Genomic DNA, 19,332 nt, shown 5'->3' on the forward strand with positions numbered 1-19,332 from the left:
CCTAATGAGCAGGGTCTTTGCATTCCAAAAAATTGGCAGTGGCCTAGCTCGGCTATGCCAGAATATAAGTAGGGAGAGCTACGTTACTCTGGTTTCAGCATTTTGTGGAGCCTATTGTTGAGCTTGTGTTGGTTAGCAATGAAGAGACATTGGTCGTTACTCAAAATGTTTTCTATTGCATGCACAGAAACGAAGACTGCCAGGTGATCAGTATTGTAACACGCGGCCGATTCGATTGAATATATGCCAACTAGTCCAACACACAGAGAACTAAAGGTACATAAAGAATATGTTTCAGAATACCCGGATACGCTTAATAGATGGAACTCTATGCAATCCGCGATGCTATGGACGCCATAAATAAAACAGATTCCATAACAGAAGCCCACATCTATATAGACTCCTTAGCTGCCATAAAACAACTGAAGAAAGTAACAAAGACGTTATGTGTAACCCAGGAAATCCGCGCACTCAATAAAGAAACAAAGATACGCACCTAGATACATTGGACACAAGACTATGCTGGGAACGCTGAGTAGAGAGAAGTGACCACCTCACACACGAAGTTTCAAACACCAATGCACCCCCCGCCAGGCTCCCTTTTGATGCCCGCTCCTCCTTCCTCCTAACTTAACGAGATTGGAGGAGGTTTCCCTTAGAAGGATAAGAGATGGGGCGGCCCTTACCCCGTCGGTAACATGTCGATGGGAATCTCCAGCAGACATCGGACCAACCACATGCCCGAAGTGTTATACACCAGCTGCAGAAGTGGATGTTCGCCACCTGCTGTGGACTTGTGCAGGGACAAGGGCATCAAGGACACAGATTCTGCGCGAAGTGGGACTAACCACAACAAGGGAAGAGGACTTCTCTAAATGGCTCAACGACAAGAGTGGGAGCTTGCTCCGGTTCCTTACCGAAAATAATTTACATGAGTTTCTATAATATGCCTTCTGGCAAGCTTGCGTAAAAAAGAAAACGAAAAAAAAAAGTATGCGGAATTATGAATGCACGGGCCTTTACATCCTTTTCTCTCATTGTCGGCTGTTCCTCTCGATCTTTCGAAGGCTCCATCTGAGCTGCTGTACACCGCCTGTTATGCTCTGCATTCCGTCGTGTTCGCTTGGTGAGACATTCTCTCTGTTCAGGGGTCTCTGCTACCTGCCTGGCCTTTTGGTATTCATTCTTTCTCTACTAAACGGCCAGGCTACTACTGGATCAGAGGAATTGAGCTTCTCCTGTCGATACTGCCGTTGAGCAGTGGCCTGATTCGTTCTCCTTGTGAAACAACCGTGCTGCGGCTACCGTTTCTCTCCTCCGTTTATACACGCAGTTGCGCATACACAGTTATACGCATAGCTAGCACATGGCATTCGCGTGATGGCGCACGCGGCAGCGACGCTCTGATGTCACGGCCCTCGCCACTTCTCCTCTCCGTGGCGCATTGCACACATTCCAGAGCGGTTTCACAGTGAAATGCTCGACTGGTAGCCGAATGTAGCTTTCGCTACAATACTGTCTTCATCACTTCCTTCCTAGAGGTTTAGGGCTTAATTTTTTCGAAGATCACTGCAATGCTTCCACCACAAAGACTGAGTCGCTGTTTTGTTTCTCAATCTCACATGTATAACCATGTCTTATCCCATCACAAACCATGAACAAGATCTTTTCTGGGTGGCTTGAATAAAGATGGGAAATTTTTGTAGGTGAATGCACGTGGTGGTGCCAACTTTGGTAGAGATTTTGTGGTGCCTCTGGCAGCATCCTTCACAATACCAAACGTGATGAATGGTTCTGAAACCACTGCTGAACGAAAATGTTAGATCCTATTTGTCGGCCTAATTCAACTGTTCTTATGAAAAGGCTCTCGGTTGTGGATCGACAATTCAAATATAGTTTCCAAGTGCTGATCTATTCTCAACGAGGGTGGTCTTGCACATCCACGAGGCCCTACTAACTCCAGTTTCTTGAACATACAAAGGGCGCTCACTGCCATGCACATTAACCAGTCTAGTACAAATTTCTTACGTGGAACATACTTCTGACAAAAACTTCACGCTTTAGTACACAAATTTCAAATCGTGACGAGACTCCTCATTGATTTACTGGTGCAAACCAGGGGGCCAAACTGAAAGGTTTGATGCTGAGCTCCTGCCTGGCTCAAAAGACGACATGGCCAAACAAATGGTAAAGGGACATCATTGAGATGCTTGGTCATAGCAAAGTTGCGTAACGTTTAGACATCCCCTCATATTTATTGATGCACTGCCGTGTGTCATGTTTTGACATGAGCAGCAACTGTTGCAAAAGAAAAGTACATACAAGAGGGGGGAAAAAACGTTACCTCCTGTATAGAACCTCATAACTTCGCAACAAGATTGAATGTGGGAACTTGAAAACATGGTGCACGTTTGGGTCAAATGAATGCAGTGCCGAATTCGAAACTGTTATGCTCACATGTGAAGGGTAGCAGCAATGATGCACATTTCAAGTCTCGTAAGTTTTCCGAAACTGGCACAAAGCCATAAGAACATTCCAATTGATGAAGCCAACAAGAAGGCATGCTGGCCAGACTTCGAGATTTGCCGCTCACAGCACCTAGTTTCCACGCCCTCTTACTTTCGTCGCAGTTTCTGATGAAAGGATTTTCAGCGTGTTTTTATAGTTGTTAATAAATGGAAGCATCTTGTATGCCAGTGCATTTCTTTTTTTTTTTTTTTTTTTGTAAGACTACCAATGACAGAAGAGTGAAACTTCTCGAAAAATAATTTAGTTGCCTGCAGTGTTTCAAGTGACATTCCAAATGTCTGTTATGCAGAGTGGTCAAGGATGTGCTCAAACGTGTTTTTTTACTCTTGCACGTCTTTCAGGCTGAGTGACAGTGCTGCGTGATTTGGCGTGACATGCGCGATAATGCACCACCGTTTGATCCCTGTCATCATCCTCTTGCTCGGGCTTTGTTTTGTACACGAGGCTACTGTGATGTGTTGACATGAGCCTGCAAGGATTACATGCAGTTCTACTCTACAGCAATTTTTGAATATTTCCCATATGTGCAGCAAAAAGCAAATGGGGCATGAGTCTGTTGCAAATAACTGCTCAATTATATATATATATATATATATATATATATATATATATATATATATATATATATATATATATATACCTTTTTTTTTTGTTTATTGATATTTCCGAGGTGGCTCAGCACTGCTTTAACCCTCCACACGATGTAAGCTGCGTACATGTCACATGGATACAAATGATAAAACCGCACTCCGAGAACCTCTAGAAACAATTATATTGCTGCAATGTTATCGTACTGGCGCCGCCATGTGGCGAGCTCGGGAGGCTGGCATGCGCTCGTCCTCTTCGCTCTCGGTGATCGCCCGCCAATCGGTTCCGTGCCTGATCTTGCCGGTGCTTTTACTTAGTTCTAAGTAGACCTGCTGAACCAGTTTCACTGGCTTCTGTGACAATATCTCTGTCAGGCAGTGTTGACCACAAGCTTTCTAGTAAAAAAGAAACGGTTAAACCACTAGTATCTAACACATGGTAAAGAGCATCAAATGCATATATCCGTACCTACTTCCTTTTGACATACGCTTATGCCACTATTGGACGCGGATCTTCCACACTTTCTGTGTCATCGTTCTCACTGTCAGTTGGCCACAACTGAGGCAGTGATGGCTTCATCGGACATCTCTGGTGAAGTGTCCACTTTCCTGTCGATGTCCCTGAAATCAGAGAAGGCAATCCCTTTTGAAGCACCATCCCTCTTAAGGACTTCAATTAGCAAGCTCTGACAAGCTCAGTCCAGGGCGCTGGTGATGTCGCATGCGTCGTCTGCATCACTCGCGTACACTTCACGGAAGCCTGCACGCTTGAAACAAATATGCACAGTCGCAGATTTGACTGGCCGCCATGCGTGTTCCAGCAAGTGAATCGCTCGCAGTAGATCAATGGCGTACACCTTGTCGCATTCCATTGCTAGCGGCATTCTGCGCAGCAGATTCTTTCTGTGGACCTGCTTAACAGCTCTAATGATGCCGTGGCCCAATTGCTGTCGTGTTCGGTGGCAAAAAAACAACTTCAGAGCCTTGAGGCCATCCACTGCAGCGTGGTGTGTCGATGCGTTGTCAAGAATAAGAACAACACTTTGTTTCGCCTCAATACGGCGGTCAAAGAGGCCCACACACTTTGCTCTGTACAGGTTTAGGTGGCTCTATTCCAGTTCGGGCGCCCAGCTCCAATTGACCAGTGCAAATCGCCATTACTGAGGTGCGAGGGGTGGTCGCTCGGACTGGTCTAAAATAGGCCCGCTGGGTAGGAGGTAGGTGGATGTGACTGCGTGATCAGCTCCAGCGGCGCCCCGCTCGGAGGCAACAGCTAGTTTACGGCCTGGATTGACGCCCTTGCCAAGCGTGCCAATCCAGGCGGCCATGTTGGCTAAGGGTAGTTGTCGCTGCTGCACAGGAAACTCCAAAGGTGGTGATAGTTATATTATCATCATTGCAGTTGCATTTGTCATTGGCTATGTAGCTTGCCATCGCATGGTTGCATTTATGGCGGTTTGTCACATCTCTGGTCGAACAGTCTTGTGAAGCAGTACGCAGTACTACCACCGTGAACTGAACGACGAAAATTGAAAATGGTATGTGCTAACTGATACATGCGTCATAAGCTGCTATGGTTTATGCGGATGCAAAATGATTATGTTCAATGGGTGCCAGGTCGAGGACTTGACTTTACTACTTTTAAGACGAAACCACTACTAAAACGGGTACATTTTAACAGGGTTTGACTGTATTGACTTTTTGGTCAATAAGAAAACCAAACTTTAGTTGCAAATTTCTGTGCCATTTACAGTGCAGTTCTGAAGAGGTCTAAATGCACTACTGTGCTGTGTAAGGACTTAAGACTTGGAATATTTGCTCCAACTTTGTATGTGCCATTGCAATGCAAAGGTGAATGCACATTTTTTTTTCTTAACTGTTACTACATGTTTGTGCAGCTGGTCGCCATGCCCTGCTACAGAGAAATCCACTTCATGAAACAAAAGTCCAGCATTGTTTTTATTACAGAGACAGCTTCGCTCATAGCCTGAGTTGCTTTGGGACCCCTATAGGCCACTAAGGCACGTTCATACGGCTTGGTTAAAGCGGGGCTTTATATATGGGCTGAGGAAGAGGAAAAAGAGAAGAAAACGCTCGGTAACCCGCAGCTAATGCTTTCTCTCAATATCTGATTCAGCAGCATTGAACTCTTGTAATTTGTTTCTTCCCTAGAAGTGCGGAGAGGGCAGGAGTGACGGCTTGGAACTGCCCTCAATAAAGCATAAGCGGCATACACGCTTGCCTCTTTTTTTTTTTCCTAGCAGAGAGCAAGTATGGGTTGCGATGGTGGGAGCAGCAGAGCATTAAAAATTTCACCGCTTCTCTGCGCAGCGCGCTACAGAATACTGAATAATAAAAAAAAATGAGAGCTAGTGGTAAATCTGAGACTGCCTTAATACAGGACATATGTGAGCAATTAAAAAATAAAAGTCATTAAAATCTGTGCATCCTTGTGGGGCTATATACTACTTTTCATGAGCAAGGTGAAATGCTCAAAACAAGCTTTTGAGAAAACAAGCCTGAATGTTCTGAACTAGAATACATTGCCTATATACATTACACTGTCTGTATATTTATTTGCAACACTTAAAATTTGTTTTTCAGTGAAATATTCTGAGTGTTGTAGATGCTGAAAACCTAAGTTTTCTAAAATCAACTTTCTTTGCGATTTTTGCGATCTGATCCCCACTCCCCCCCTTCAGGATGTCACGAAAGGACAGCAGGCACTCCCCGGCATCTGAGGAAGGCCATTCCTCCCCAGCCTATAAAGTGAGACCTCGGGCCAGGAAGTGACACTCCTCATTACCGGTAAGGCCCACATGTGCGGGTGTCCAAATAAGGGTGACAGATTGTCGGGGTTGCCAAAAAAGCAAAAGACGATGGGTGTTGGGAGTCAGTAAACCATTGGCAAAGTTAAGGATGGCCGATTTTGAATCCGAGATGATTTTTGTGGCAGCTGTAGATGTCATGGCTAGTGCAATGGCTGCCTCCTCTCCACTTTGCTGTAGAATCGGTGACAATTGAGCAAGCAGAGAGAAGTTTTGCATAATTGTAACTGCTAGTACCTTACGATGGGCGTTTGCATAAGTTGCTGCATCTACATATGCTACATTGGGGTCTTCTCCATATTGTCTGTGTAAGGCTTGCGCCCTGGCTCTTCTGCGGTTTCTATCCCGTTCCGGGTTCATGTTTTAGGCATAGGGGCACTAAATTTTTGGAGCGAATTGCAGGAGGTAATGAATAATTCGGGACAGTTAAACTTGTAGCAGTGCCCTATCTCAAGGTGTTTTGCAATAACTGTTTTCTTGTTGCAGCCGTACATATGGCACCACCTGGATTGCACGGTTTGGGACCAGCCACAGGATGAGAGAATGTTCTTGCTCTGCGACGAGTGCGACATGAGCTACCAAACTTACCGAGTTTCCACCATTTAGGACTGTGCCTCAAGAAAACTTGAAGTGCTGGTGGTATGGACTGAGCAATTTGTTCTCCCCGTTTTATTCCCTCTTGTTGGGCTTCTTGTCAGGTACATTAAGGACCAAGTTTATGTGACTTCAATTGTTAAATACCGTGCGCCAAAACATCAACAGAAATCTGTTTTATCTCTGGTCAACAACTGCTTTTATTTATTTATTCCATACAAATGTACCCCACCTTCTGCTCGAACAAATGGGATTCCATGACAGTCTCAACTTCAACATTATACATGTCTAAAAAGTTGAACTTTCGCATAGTGTATACTATTTATGTTCACAGATTACACAGGGTTTAATTTTTATATTAAGAAAATGTTTTATTTAAGGAAAAGCAAATCTGGGCTGATTGCAGCTGCGACATTTTGCCCAGCTAGATCACATAGATCAGCTCTGATAAGGAGTTGGCTAGAATGGGAAAATGGTGCTCACAGTACTTCCAGGGCTTTTCAGTGCCAGGATTTGTGGGCTCATGTGGAGAACCTCATTGAAGATAAGTAAATCAATACACACATAAATTTAAAGGTACCGTCAGGATAACCCTGGTCATTTTTGAAGAATGGTGCCAATGGGTCAGGAGGCAGCTGCGGTGTACAGTTAGAACACCCACCTCGCGTGAAAAAAGGACCCTGGTTCAAATACTGGTACCACGCAATTCTTCACCGGATTACAAAAAAAAAAAAAAAAGAAAGAAAAATCGGTGTGTTGATCGAATTGCATAAACAAGTTTGGGGTGTGACCTGATGCCGGTGAACATTGTTAGAAATGCACTGCTTCACCAGAACAGGATTTGGCCACTCTCGTGTAGCAATTTGCCGCAACCTTCAATAAATACTCCAACAAACCACTGGCCCTCTGTCCCCAGCGGCTGCGAAGCAACTGACAACGGTAGCGGTCAGAGCTGTGATGCAGCGGAGGGGGCTATGAATCTGTGGCTCTGGACAAGCCACTATCGGAAACTGACCCTGGCAACGTTTTACGCTACAATCCTAGCTACTGAGGCTAGTTTAATAGAGCTGTTCAAGGAACTAGCGGGCATGAAATGGGATATTGTCACAGAAGCCAGCAGAACTGGGTAGACAGGTTTACTACTCCTACACAAAAGCACCGGCAAAAGAAGGCACGGCTGGCTAACCGACTAACGAGCGCGTGCCAGTCTCCCGAGCTCGCCACATGGGAGGCGCCAGTAATAACATTGCGGCATTATCATAAGGCTTAGTGAGTCTAAGAGGCCGTACTGTACTAAAGGGGAGGTATGTATTGTGTTGTCAAGGCAAACCTCAATAACAAAATAGTACACATGGAGAATGGATAGATACCTCAATAACGTAATGGTAGGGCTCCGTCAGTAAGCATACAGCAGGTAACACAGGTGAGTTGTATAGTATTAACGAGAGGGTGGCAGGCATTGTCATTAATGGGGTCATTACAGCTAATATTTGAGCATAAACTGATCATTGCGTTTCACTCCACTCACGTCAAATTATAGATCCTTGAAATTTGAACTGATTCGGTTCAGTAGATAGCTTTAAAATAAATTTGTAATCTTAATATCGAAAGCAGCTTTCTGGTCTGGCAACCAGTAGCCGCTAACGCCATAACGAGATCTCGTCCCCATGTCGTCTGCTGCTGCCATGGACAGTGGCCACTAAGAGACTTTTCGTTTCTTTAAAAAATTTTTTTATTCGCATATTCTGTTTCTTTGACAAGCCTTCACTATAATATGGACACCTTAGTGATTTTGCCTAGAGAATGTCGAGGAGGCCGAAATCGATGGCCTTATGATGTATTATTTAGGCATACAATCAGAAGCATATTATTCTTTAATTATGACAGTTAGCTTGTCTAGCAACAAAACGCTCCCGCATATAAAAAGGCACATGTCCAACGTTTCCTTCCGCAATGTGTGCGGAGAAAGGGGGGAAGGGTTAGCGTTGTGTTACTGATTTCTAAGTTATTGCCCGTCGCTCTTTCAGTCCAAACCTAAGAGGAAATCCCAAACAAGCATACGTTAGTGCGAAAGCATACCTTGCGAAATTAGAGAAGCAGACAAAACTTTTGAATGAGGCGGTACCCCTTGACTTGCTGTTATATGCACGTGCTAGTCAAACTTAATTATTCTCAGCTGGTAAAGCATTCTTTATTTTTTGTTGCAAAACTATGTTCAGTTTGGCCACAGCCAGCACACGAAAGCATGCGCCACCACCACCGCTTCAGTCCCGTCATCGCAAAATCCATCGCAATTCGAATGCACTTCACTGTCCGCACCGAACAGAGCCTCCCATCTGCCGCCGTCTCTGTCTCCTCCGCAGCCGCACGCGCGACTGCGACCGCCTCCGAGCCCGAATGACGCCTTGTGAGTGCTTCAACGTAAACACAGTAAACATACACCATTTAGTATTTAGTATGTGAGCCCCAAACTCCCGCAGGAATGCACCGATTTGCAGATTACGACTGCGTTCCCATTGTATTTGTTTACCCACAAGCGGCGCCGACAGCTACCGGCTGAGCTTACCAGACAGGGTCACATAGACGCTTCCGCTCAATGTGCTTACGCTTTGTGATGCAAGCAGTCGTCAATTTGGAATCACTACTGCCAGAACTACACTCTATGGCCACATTGAGCTGCTAAAGCTTGTGAATGCGCGCGCTCCGTAATCGCCGAAACTCTAGACCCAAACCCCGCACACTCGTGCTAGGCCTACTAGTCGTGGAACGGGCCGTAAGCACGGATTAACATTTCTCGCCAAGGTCATTGCTGATGAGAAGGGAGAACATATAAAGTGTAGCTGCTTGTTTTCCTTTTTCTTACACGGTTAAGCTACAGACAAGCGCAGCTGTTCAAGCCGTTAACTCATCGGGTGTCAAGTTCTAGGTCGGCCTCAGATGCAACGAAAACAGATCGGGTGCCGTCCGCTGATCAGTTCCGTAGGCGTTGCGGTGCCGAAACCCTCACATCACGGTGATGGGGTTGATCGCGCTGGCGGCGCTGCCGGTGTACTGCGACCGATCAGTGTGTCGATAGGTAGCTAAGGAACCTAACCGTGCACCTCAATAACTGTGACCGTGCCTTATATGGAAAAAAAAAATCAGTTCAGTTCAGTCGCTCAGTCGTGTCCGACTCTTTGTGACCCTATGGACCATGTCACGCCACGCTTTCCGGTCTCTCACTATCTTCCTAACATCACATAACTTCATCTGCAGCGCCTCGAGGATGCCATATCTAACCATCGCGTTCGCTGCCTACCCCTTCTCCGGCGACCCGCAACCTTTCCCAACATCAAATCTTGCTCCAGCGACTCCTCTCTTCTCAGATGACCAAAGTAGCTGAGCTTTAACTTTAGAATTTGACCCTCCAATGAGCAGTCAGGGTTTATGGTCGACAATATCGACTGATTTGATCTTCTTGCAGTCCAAGGAACTCTCAAGAGTATTCGCCAGCACCACAATTCAAACGCGTCAATTCTTCGGCGGTCAGCCTTTTTCACAGTCCAACTCTCGCATCCATACATCACAACTGGAAAGACCATAGCACGAGTTATACGGATCTTTGTTGGCAGACTAATGTCTCTGCTCTTTACTAGGCGGTCAAGGCTAACCATTGCTCTCTTCCCCAGAAGCAGGCGTCTCCTAATTTCATGGCTGCAGTCTCCTTCCGAGGTAATCTTGGAGCCCAAGAAGAGAAAATCTGTCACAGCTTCCACTTCTTGTCCCTTGATGCTCCAGGACTTGATAAGGCAAGACGCCATGATCTTTGTCTTTTTAATGTTCAGTTTAAGCTCAAGCTTCTCACTCTCTTCTTGTACGCGCATCAGAAGTCTCTTGAGTTCCACTTCACTTTCTGCCATTAAAGTGGTATCATCCGCATATCTAAGGTTGTTGATACGTTTTCCAGCAATCTTCACTCCAGCTGAAGACTCGTCCAGACCGGCCTTCCTCGTGATGCACTCTGCATATAGGTTAAATAGGCAGGGCGACAGTATGCAGCCTTGCCTCACTGCTTTCTCGATCAGAAACCAATCAGTAAGACCATGCCCAGTTCTGACTGTGGCCTCTTGCCCTTCATACAGGTTCCTGAGGAGACAGATGAGGTGAATTGGAACTCCCATCTCTTGGAGAGCTTGCCACAATCTGCTGTGATCTACGCAGTCAAACGCTTTCGCATAATCAATAAAGCAGAAGTAGATGGGTTTCTGGAACTCTCTTGCTTTTTCCATGATCCAGCGAAGGTTGTAAATTTGGTCTCTAGTTCCTCTGCCCTTGCGAAACCTAGCTTGCACGTCCGGAGGCTCCCGATCCATATACTGCTACAGCCTACCTTGGAGGATTTTCAACATCACCTTGCTAGCATGCGAAGTAAGCGCGATCATGCGGTAATTGGAAGATGTTAACAGCGTCATGGTTGAGGTTTTGAAGCAACTCAGCTGGAATGCCATCAATTCCGCTAGCTTTGTTCTTAGCAAGGGTGGCTAAGGCCCATTCAAATTCACTCTTCAGGATGCCCGGCTCGAGATCAGTAATCACAACCGTCTTATGTTGGGTTTGCACATTCGGTTCCTTCTTGTACAGTTCTTCTGTGTATTCCTGCCACCTCTTCTTAATCGCTGAGGCTTCAGTGAGGTCCTTGCCTCGTTTGTCCTTTATCACGTCCAGCTTAGCACAGAAGCTTCCTTTGATATCTTTGACTGTCTTGTACAGAGCTCTTGTGTTCCTTAATTGGCTGTTGTCCTCAACTGCTTGGCACTGCATGTTCAGGAAGGCATTCTTATCTCTCCTTGCTATTTTCTGAAAATCCTCATTGAGAACCTTGTATCTTTCTCTTTCCCCCATAACTTTTGTCATCCTCCTTTCCTCAGCTATTTGCAAAGCCTCTTCAAATAACTAGTTTGCTTTCTTGCATTTCTTTTGCTTTGGAACTACCTTAGTAGCAACTTCTTGTATTATATCACGAACGTCAGTCCACATCTCTTCGGGCTCTCTGTCTTCTAGATCTAATTCTTGAAATCGATTCCTCTCTTCCACAGCATATTCTAATGGAATTTGATCCAGATCATACCTGAAAGGCCTTCTAGTTTTCTGCGTTTTCCTCAATCGAAGCTTAATTTTGGCAACAAGAAGCTGATGATCGGTGCCACAATCGGCCCCAGGCCTTGTTTTTACTGCTTGTATAGCGCTTCTCCATCTCTGCCGGCAAAGAATATAATCGATCTGATTCCTGTACAGACCGTCCGGTAAAGTCCATGTGTACAGGCGCCTCTTGTGCTGTTGAAAATGAGTATTCGCTATGGTCAGGTTGTTTTCTTGACAAAACTCTACTAGCCTCCGCCCAGCTTCATTTGGCTCGCCAAGACCGAACTTGCCTATAATTCCGGATATTTCTTCACTCCCGACCTTAGCATTCCAGTCTCCTATGAGAAAAACGACGTCTGATGATGGGGTGCGGTCTAAAAGGCATTGTAGGTCCGCATAAAATCTCTCAACGTCAGCTTCTTCAGCAGTAGTGGTCGGCGCATAGACTTGGATAACTTATGTTGAAAGGGTGACCTTGGATCCGAAGTGAAATCATTCGGTCGTTTTTGGGGTTGTACCCCAGCACTGCTTTGCCCATTCTTCTGTTCACTATGAGAGCGACCCCATTCCTTCTCTTGGATTCGTGCCCACAATAAAAGACATAATGGTCGCCGGAGTTAAATTCTCCCATTCCGGTCCACTTGAGCTCGCTGTTCCCTAAGATATCAATGTTCAATCTGTCCATTTCTCGCTTGACGACATCCAGTTTACCTTGCGTCATAGATGTTGCTATGTGATATATCTCTTTGCAACATCGGACTTTCCGGTCGCTTCCCGACACATCCACAACTGAACGTCCTTTTGGCTTTAGCCCAGCCGCTTCATTCGTCCTGGAGCTACTAGGAATCGCCCTTTGTTCATCCCCAGTAACATGTGGGACGCCTTCCAACCTGGGGGCTCATCATAAAAATGCTTTGCTCTATATCGCTTTCATGTGGTAACATCTTCATCAAGCACTTCTGCATGAGGGACAACCACTGTTTCAAACAAAACAAAAAAAAGGGGGGGGGGGGGGGGGAGAGCGAGATTGCAGCCTTCATTGCAAACGACGCTCCGCCACATATCTTCTGTGGCATCACACGAGCATTTCAGAATGGCGGTCGCTCTCGGTGGGAGGAGCTTCTCGATTCCGATTTATATCGCATTTTTTTTGTAATATGCACCGCTTGCTAGGCACTAGTACTAGAACTTTGCGTGTAGAATCACAGGCCTGTATAGTATTCACGGAAGTAAGAAACAGCAATACATCGCCCAACCCTGTCATCGCCCCTTTAAACTTTAAATGAGTTAGACAGCTTTAGAGTATAAGCAAAAAATTTATTGAGTACATGGACAGGATAGAACTGAGCTTTCGAAGCTAATCGATAGGTTTAAAGCATCCGAAATAAGGAGGTACAGCATGAAAAAAATCACACATGCTCTAAAGAACGGCAATAGCCTGAAATCAGTGAAGAGGAAACCAGGCTTAGGCAAACGTCCGATGCATGTGCTAACATTGGTGGCAGCGTACCGTAAACACTTGGCCCTATCAATTAGAGATAAGTGAAATTTGAATCCATGCTCACTGTGCTTCAGTACTCGTTATTACTGGCGGGAAAATTGTGTCGTCATCATATTGAAGTTCGGTGCAGGCTCGGAATAGCTTTGGTCGTAATTTTGACTTGCGAGGAGGGGGGGGGGGGGGGGGATGCACTTGTTCGATAGGTTACGGTAGTCTTCTTTTTTTTTCCGCATGGCATCACGTGTTCTCACTCCTTGGCATATTCCTGTCGCTTGCATCCATGCGCTGTTCCTCGTACGCTTAAGTTGCATGCTGGATATGTGCTGTTTACAGTCAGTGCAGTGAACTACCCTCGAAACGTGAGAGGGCCACTCGTAAGCAGGCACCACTTTTACTGGGTTGGATTGCAAAGACAGTAGTGCATGCCGTCACAGTTTTGATGAAGATTTGACCACAGGCATTTCTGCAAAATGCTGGTATCACTGCTACTAACTGTTCATATTTGTGCTTCGTAGCTGCTTCAGAACATACATTTCCTGCTCTATTACTGCTCCAAAACACATTTTACTGCTCCAGGTGCTCCAAAGCCTGTTTTAGTCGTCCTGAGGTCAAGATTGGATGTTGGCCATAATGCAGTGGTCTGACTCTGTCAATTACCCACCTAGTGTTATGTCGTATTTTCTGGATGGCCACAGAGCACGATGGACCATAGGAAGACCTTTTCCCAGTTGTCCTCTGTGTGTAGGTGGCCTAGGAGGGCCAAAATAGACGAACAGTGCTAATATATATGTACACTTGGCAGCTCAAAACAGTATTGTCTTGAAGGAAACAATGTGAAAAAGTTAATTACAAAGTACTGTTCCACAGTACACACACAAACACAAAGAAAAAATAAATGAGCGAAAAACAACGAAAGAGCCAGTTGATAGTGTTTATTGCACTACATATTGGGTAATAATCATCATTCACTCAACGCCTACCAGGATGTTCGTGTTGACACATCTCGTGTCATTAACCACTTTGATAAAAGAAAAAATGGAGGACTCATTTTCTTTTGAGAAATGAGCAACAGTGTTGTATGCGAGGGTCACAGTATTATACAAAAAAGGCAATAAAAACGACCTTTTCAACTATCGCCCATTATCTATCCTGCCTACCTTCTCAAAAGGATTTGAAAAGTTAATTCTTGCTCGTCTTACGTCCTTTATTAATCATCGTCATATTTTAAACGCCGCCCAATCCGGGTTTCGAAAAAACAGATTTACTGAGCTTGCCCTTTTCGCTCAAAAAGAGTACATATATTAAATAATTTTGAAGAAAAGAAACTCGTCTTCGCATATTTTTAGATTTCTCGAAAGCTTTCAACAGCATCAACCACTAATTTAGTCAATAAACTAGACAGGTATGGCATGGCACAGCCTACTGTGTAATATCTTCCTATATAGTCAATAGGAGACAATATGTTGAAATAAACGGTTTCTCCTCTACAGTCAAGCCAGCCATGTCGGGAGTTCCACAAGGCAGTTCTTTTTATTCTCTACATAAATAGCCTTGTTTCCATAGATTCATCTGCAAAACACATTATTTACGCTGATGATACAAGTCTGTTTTTCTCTGGTCACTCAGGCATAGAGCTATCCAGTCGGGCTAACATAACCTTGGAAAAAATTGAACACTGGGCGTGTCAAAACAGCCTAGAACTCAATGTCAATAAAATAAAAGCTGTTCTCTTCCATCAAAGAAATAAAGCATTCGAGCTGCCTTCTCTTGTGGCACTAAAATAAAAATTGCTCACTCTGTGAAAACGTTAGGCGTGTTATTATTACAAGCAAGAAGAAAATATGCCTATGTCATCTGTGTTTTGCTTGTATTTTACTTTTGCATTTCACGACTGGCAGGCTCTCATTCAAGTTATAATATTGTAAGATAAATAGAAAACAATTGTATATGAATACTGCTAACGTAACCGAACCGTTAACAATCAAAGCACGAGTTATGATAAAACATCTGTGTTGTTCGCCATTTATTGCTCAACAACAAAAGCACACAAAGATTGGTGCACAAATGAAAAGTAAACAAAAAAATTTGTTATTTTAAACTCGTCCCCTCCTCGAAGAATAAAATATTCTTGGGACCGCCATTGCCCAAAGGGCAGTGCCCAAAGGTTATCCAAGAGGCTACATGGCAACCTATGAGATCACAAATACTGCCTAGGTCAATTAGAGGTTCGATACACCATGCAGTGCTGAAGTGTGCATATGTGAGAAAAATTATTCTTAGGACCGCCAAAGAAGTTACCTCTGAGCAGCCGGGGTTGCCGCACTTGTTACTTAACCTTACACTCAAAAGCAGTAATAGATAACGCCACAATCGTGATGTCATCTGCGATTTTCATCCACCGTGTTGACGGTCCAGTGAAGCGGAGCTCTCGACTACAGTATCTAACGGAGCTCGAGAGGGGGAGGCAGTCCCAACAAAAACTAGCTCTACTTAAAATAGTCCTGGTTTGAACTAGAAATGTTGCACTCTCGCTATTTCAACGATGCGTTACAGTCTTGTCGAATTCAATAAGATGATGCAAATTATTTACAATTAGTCCAGCACGCTTGCCTGTACACAAGTGCGCCACCAAAGCGCCTGCTCCACTCACCGCACGACTGCCACTTGATCGGACGCGCAGAACAGCACCATGTTGCACGCCAGGAAAACAAACTGTACTTCGCAGGTTTTTCTCCGAACTCGGGTATTGATTTTAAAGCGCCAAAAAAAGGGACAGTGCTCATGATAAGCTTTGCGGCGTAGCCGGTCTTTAATTGTGGCACGCTTGTCTGCGGCAACCATCTCGCATGAACACAGATCAGGTCCAACTGCGGCTTTGGACAGAAGTCCTCTTTAAAGCAATTCGTTTTCTGATGCTTTCGCAGTGAAAATAATCGCCACACACCCGCACAAATGGCAGATAACATGTGCGAACTTCTGCCACTCTTGTTGCAAACGGGACAGCCGAGGACTGTGCCCCACGTGTGCTTCCCGCAGCCGCTAAAGGCGGTGCACGGGGCGTACAGTATAATTGAAAGTGGACAAAAAATATTTTGCTGTCTGAGCTTCATTCTGGCGGCCTAATAGTTGCAAGTGGTATGCAACAGATAAAAAAGAACACTACTTCCTCTGACACATTTGTTGTCTCAGGTGGTGTCTACACCTGTCCTTGTTGAAAGGCCAAGTATGCATAGCAGGGTGCAATCAGCTTGTTCAAAAGAGCTATGAAGGTGCGACACACAACGTGCACATCAGATTATTAGGGATGTTGGGTGCTGACACAGCATTGTATTCTCCACAGACAATGCTGTTTCTGAGAAGCTCAGGCAAAACAAAAGGAGTAAGTCGCAATCAAAAGTGCACTGCTTCAGAATCTCTAAGAACTGATGATCTGTAGAGAATCATTAAAAGCCGTTTGCTAAGTGGAGGAAGCTTTATTTGGCCGCAATACAGTTAAAGGAAAAAAAGGAAGGAACCGACCATAAAAGTTTCCTTAATGAAATGACACTTCATTTGATTGGTCTGAATGGACAGGCAATACTGAAGGCATTTGGAGAGCTGCCACGAGAGCTTGCAGAAAGCTAGAGCTAAACAAACCCAAAGCGCCATGACAAAGACAGGAGAGAACATGGGGTTCACCAAAGCATTGCATTTTTGGTTGCCAAACGTGCACCACAACTCAGTAGCCACCATGTTTTCCATGCCCCAGCTGGCCATTTACAGTTGGCTCAATATGGTTGATGTGTGAGCTGCCTTTATAAAAATGTTCTTAGATAAGAGACAATGGCAAAACTGCGCGGTGCAGAATGGGCCCAAACAATCGCCTATACTATGACGTCAGCGAATCCGAAAAACGCAGCGCCCCTCCAACGCTGCTACAGTGGATGGGTAAGGCGGAAATTTTAAGTGCTACTAACCCTCTTCCTTCAGCAACGCAACAGAAAATAAAACTGGGCTTGCGTTTTAAACACTCATTTGTACGCATGAAAAGCCACCGCATTTGCAGATGCATCTCAAGCAGGCAGGCAGCAGACGACACTTTTGAGCCACGTCTGCAACCTTCTTGCTTGTGCGTCAGTAGACGTGGTGGCCTTCATATGCGTACAAAAGTGTGTTTAAAGACGCAAACGCAGTTTATTTCCATTGGGTTTCTGAAAGAAGAGGGTTAGTAGCGTTTATAATTTACACTTTCAACATCCACCGCAACAGGGATAGAGGGGCACTACGGTCATTTTGAGACTGGCTGACGTCAGATAGGCTATTGTTTGAGCCCACTCCGCAGCGCTGCACACCAACAGTTTTCCAACTGTCTCTAAGAATGTTGCTTTATAAGTGGCCCTTACCAACTGAAAGAAAAGAAAGAGAGCAGCTTTGTTACCTGATTATCGCTAGATGGCATGGCCATCAGGAAAATGTTCAAAACTAAATCCAAGACTAGAAAAAAAATCGGCTATGCCAACTGCTGCAAAAGTCCGATATTCCACTGAATTCTAATGACACATTGCTTTCTGGTGATTGATGCACTTATGCTGATGGCTGATGATGCCTTAAGGGAATGCACTCCTTAACAGTGCATCCAGTAAAAAGCAGCTGACAGCAATTGCTGTATATTAATTTTATGGCCTTTCTGCAAAGGTATCTATAGAGGCTACCAAGAGAGTTCTACATAAACTGAGGACAACCCAGAGGGCTATGGAACGAAAAATGGTAGGGGTAACATTAAGAGATAGGAAGCGTGCAGAGTGGGTCAGAGAAATAACTCAGGTTACCGACATTCTAGTGGAAATTAAGAAGAAGAAATGGGCATGGGCAGGACATGTAGTGCAAAGAGAGGATAACCGATGGTCGCTTAGGGTAACAAACTGGATTCCAAGGGAAGGAAAGCGTAGCAGGGGGCGGCAGAAAGTTAGGTGGGCGGATGAGGTTAAGAAGTTCGCAGGGGTCAAGTGGATGCAGCTAGCACAGAACCGGGCTAAGTGGAGAAATATGGGAGAGGCCTTCGCCCTGCAGTGGGTATAGTCAGGCTGATGATCATGATGATCTATGGACAAGCTAATTAGATGGTGCATTCACAAAACCACAAGCAAGCTTTTTGTGATGGCTTTCTCCCATTCCTGCAATCAGTGAATTACCATATCCTTGATATTCAACGCTGCTCATTGCTTGAAATTTAATTACTGCTCAGAAAATTCCTGGGGGAGACTGGAATGAATAAACCGAGTGTTTCAAGTCAGTATTCAACACAGATTTTTCTTTCGAAAGCCGTGAAAGATATGCCAGTGCGGTCTGTGCAGGTCGACTCTAGTTTAGGGCATCATCATTTGCACTGTGCTGTGCAATAAAAGGACGGTTCATCAACCAAAATTCATTAAACGTTAAAAGTTTTGGTTTCAGGGAACGATTTCATTTCAGAATTGAATTAACAGTGAAGATGAATCCATTCCATAAAATTTCAGGAGAGGCATCGTGGTTCAAAAAATATTAAGCACCGAAAATACTTTTGAAGGCTATTGAAGTTTTCTTTCCCAACTTGTGCATTGATGAAATGGTGCTAAATCAATGAAATACACGACCAGTTTACATCTTGAATGATGTAGAAGGCAAATATGTGATTTTTATTACAATGCCACTAACAGGATGCCATTTTGTTGCGAAAGCAATTCTACGCTAGGTTTGAGCGATTTTGCGGAGCCCCGGAGAGCCCCAACTGTGCATGTGTGAGGAGCGAGTGACGTCACACAGAGCACAGCTAGAAAGCCGCGTCGGAGCCGCTGCTGCCAACTCCTCTCCACGGCTGACTCAGAGGAGCATTGCTCAGAAGTGCCGCCGCCGCTGCGCATGCGCCAGGAGGGAGTGACGTCACACGGTGCACACCTGACACGCCGAGGCCACTCTTCCTCTTCTATCATTTGCTTCTCATCATTTGCCTCTTATCAGCGTTCGTTGCAGTGCTACATATAATTATAATTGGTTTACAGGAAAAGAAAGGCGCAGTATCTGTCACACTTTCTCCGGCAAATGTGTTTGGACGGTACACCACCGCTCCTGTCGCGTGGCGTTCCATGGACGGGTTCAAGTCTCCTCCGGAATGCTGACGGCACCCCAGACTCAGCGCTCCATTTGGCCCCAGCAG

The 19,332-nt window shown here is 45.0% G+C and overlaps 1 protein-coding gene across 8 annotated transcripts in view; it reads right to left on the reverse strand.

The window, feature by feature from the left end:
- LOC146170950 (uncharacterized) overlaps nt 1-19,332 on the reverse strand; it is a 720,860-nt gene that overhangs the window by 668,562 nt on the left and 32,966 nt on the right. The gene's annotated exons all lie outside the window — the stretch shown is intronic.

The sequence above is a fragment of the Amblyomma maculatum genome, unplaced genomic scaffold, assembly GCF_055883805.1.
Source record: "Amblyomma maculatum isolate TAMU_Amacu unplaced genomic scaffold, ASM5588380v1 scaffold_24, whole genome shotgun sequence".
In the NCBI taxonomy this organism is placed as follows: Eukaryota; Metazoa; Arthropoda; class Arachnida; order Ixodida; family Ixodidae; genus Amblyomma; species Amblyomma maculatum.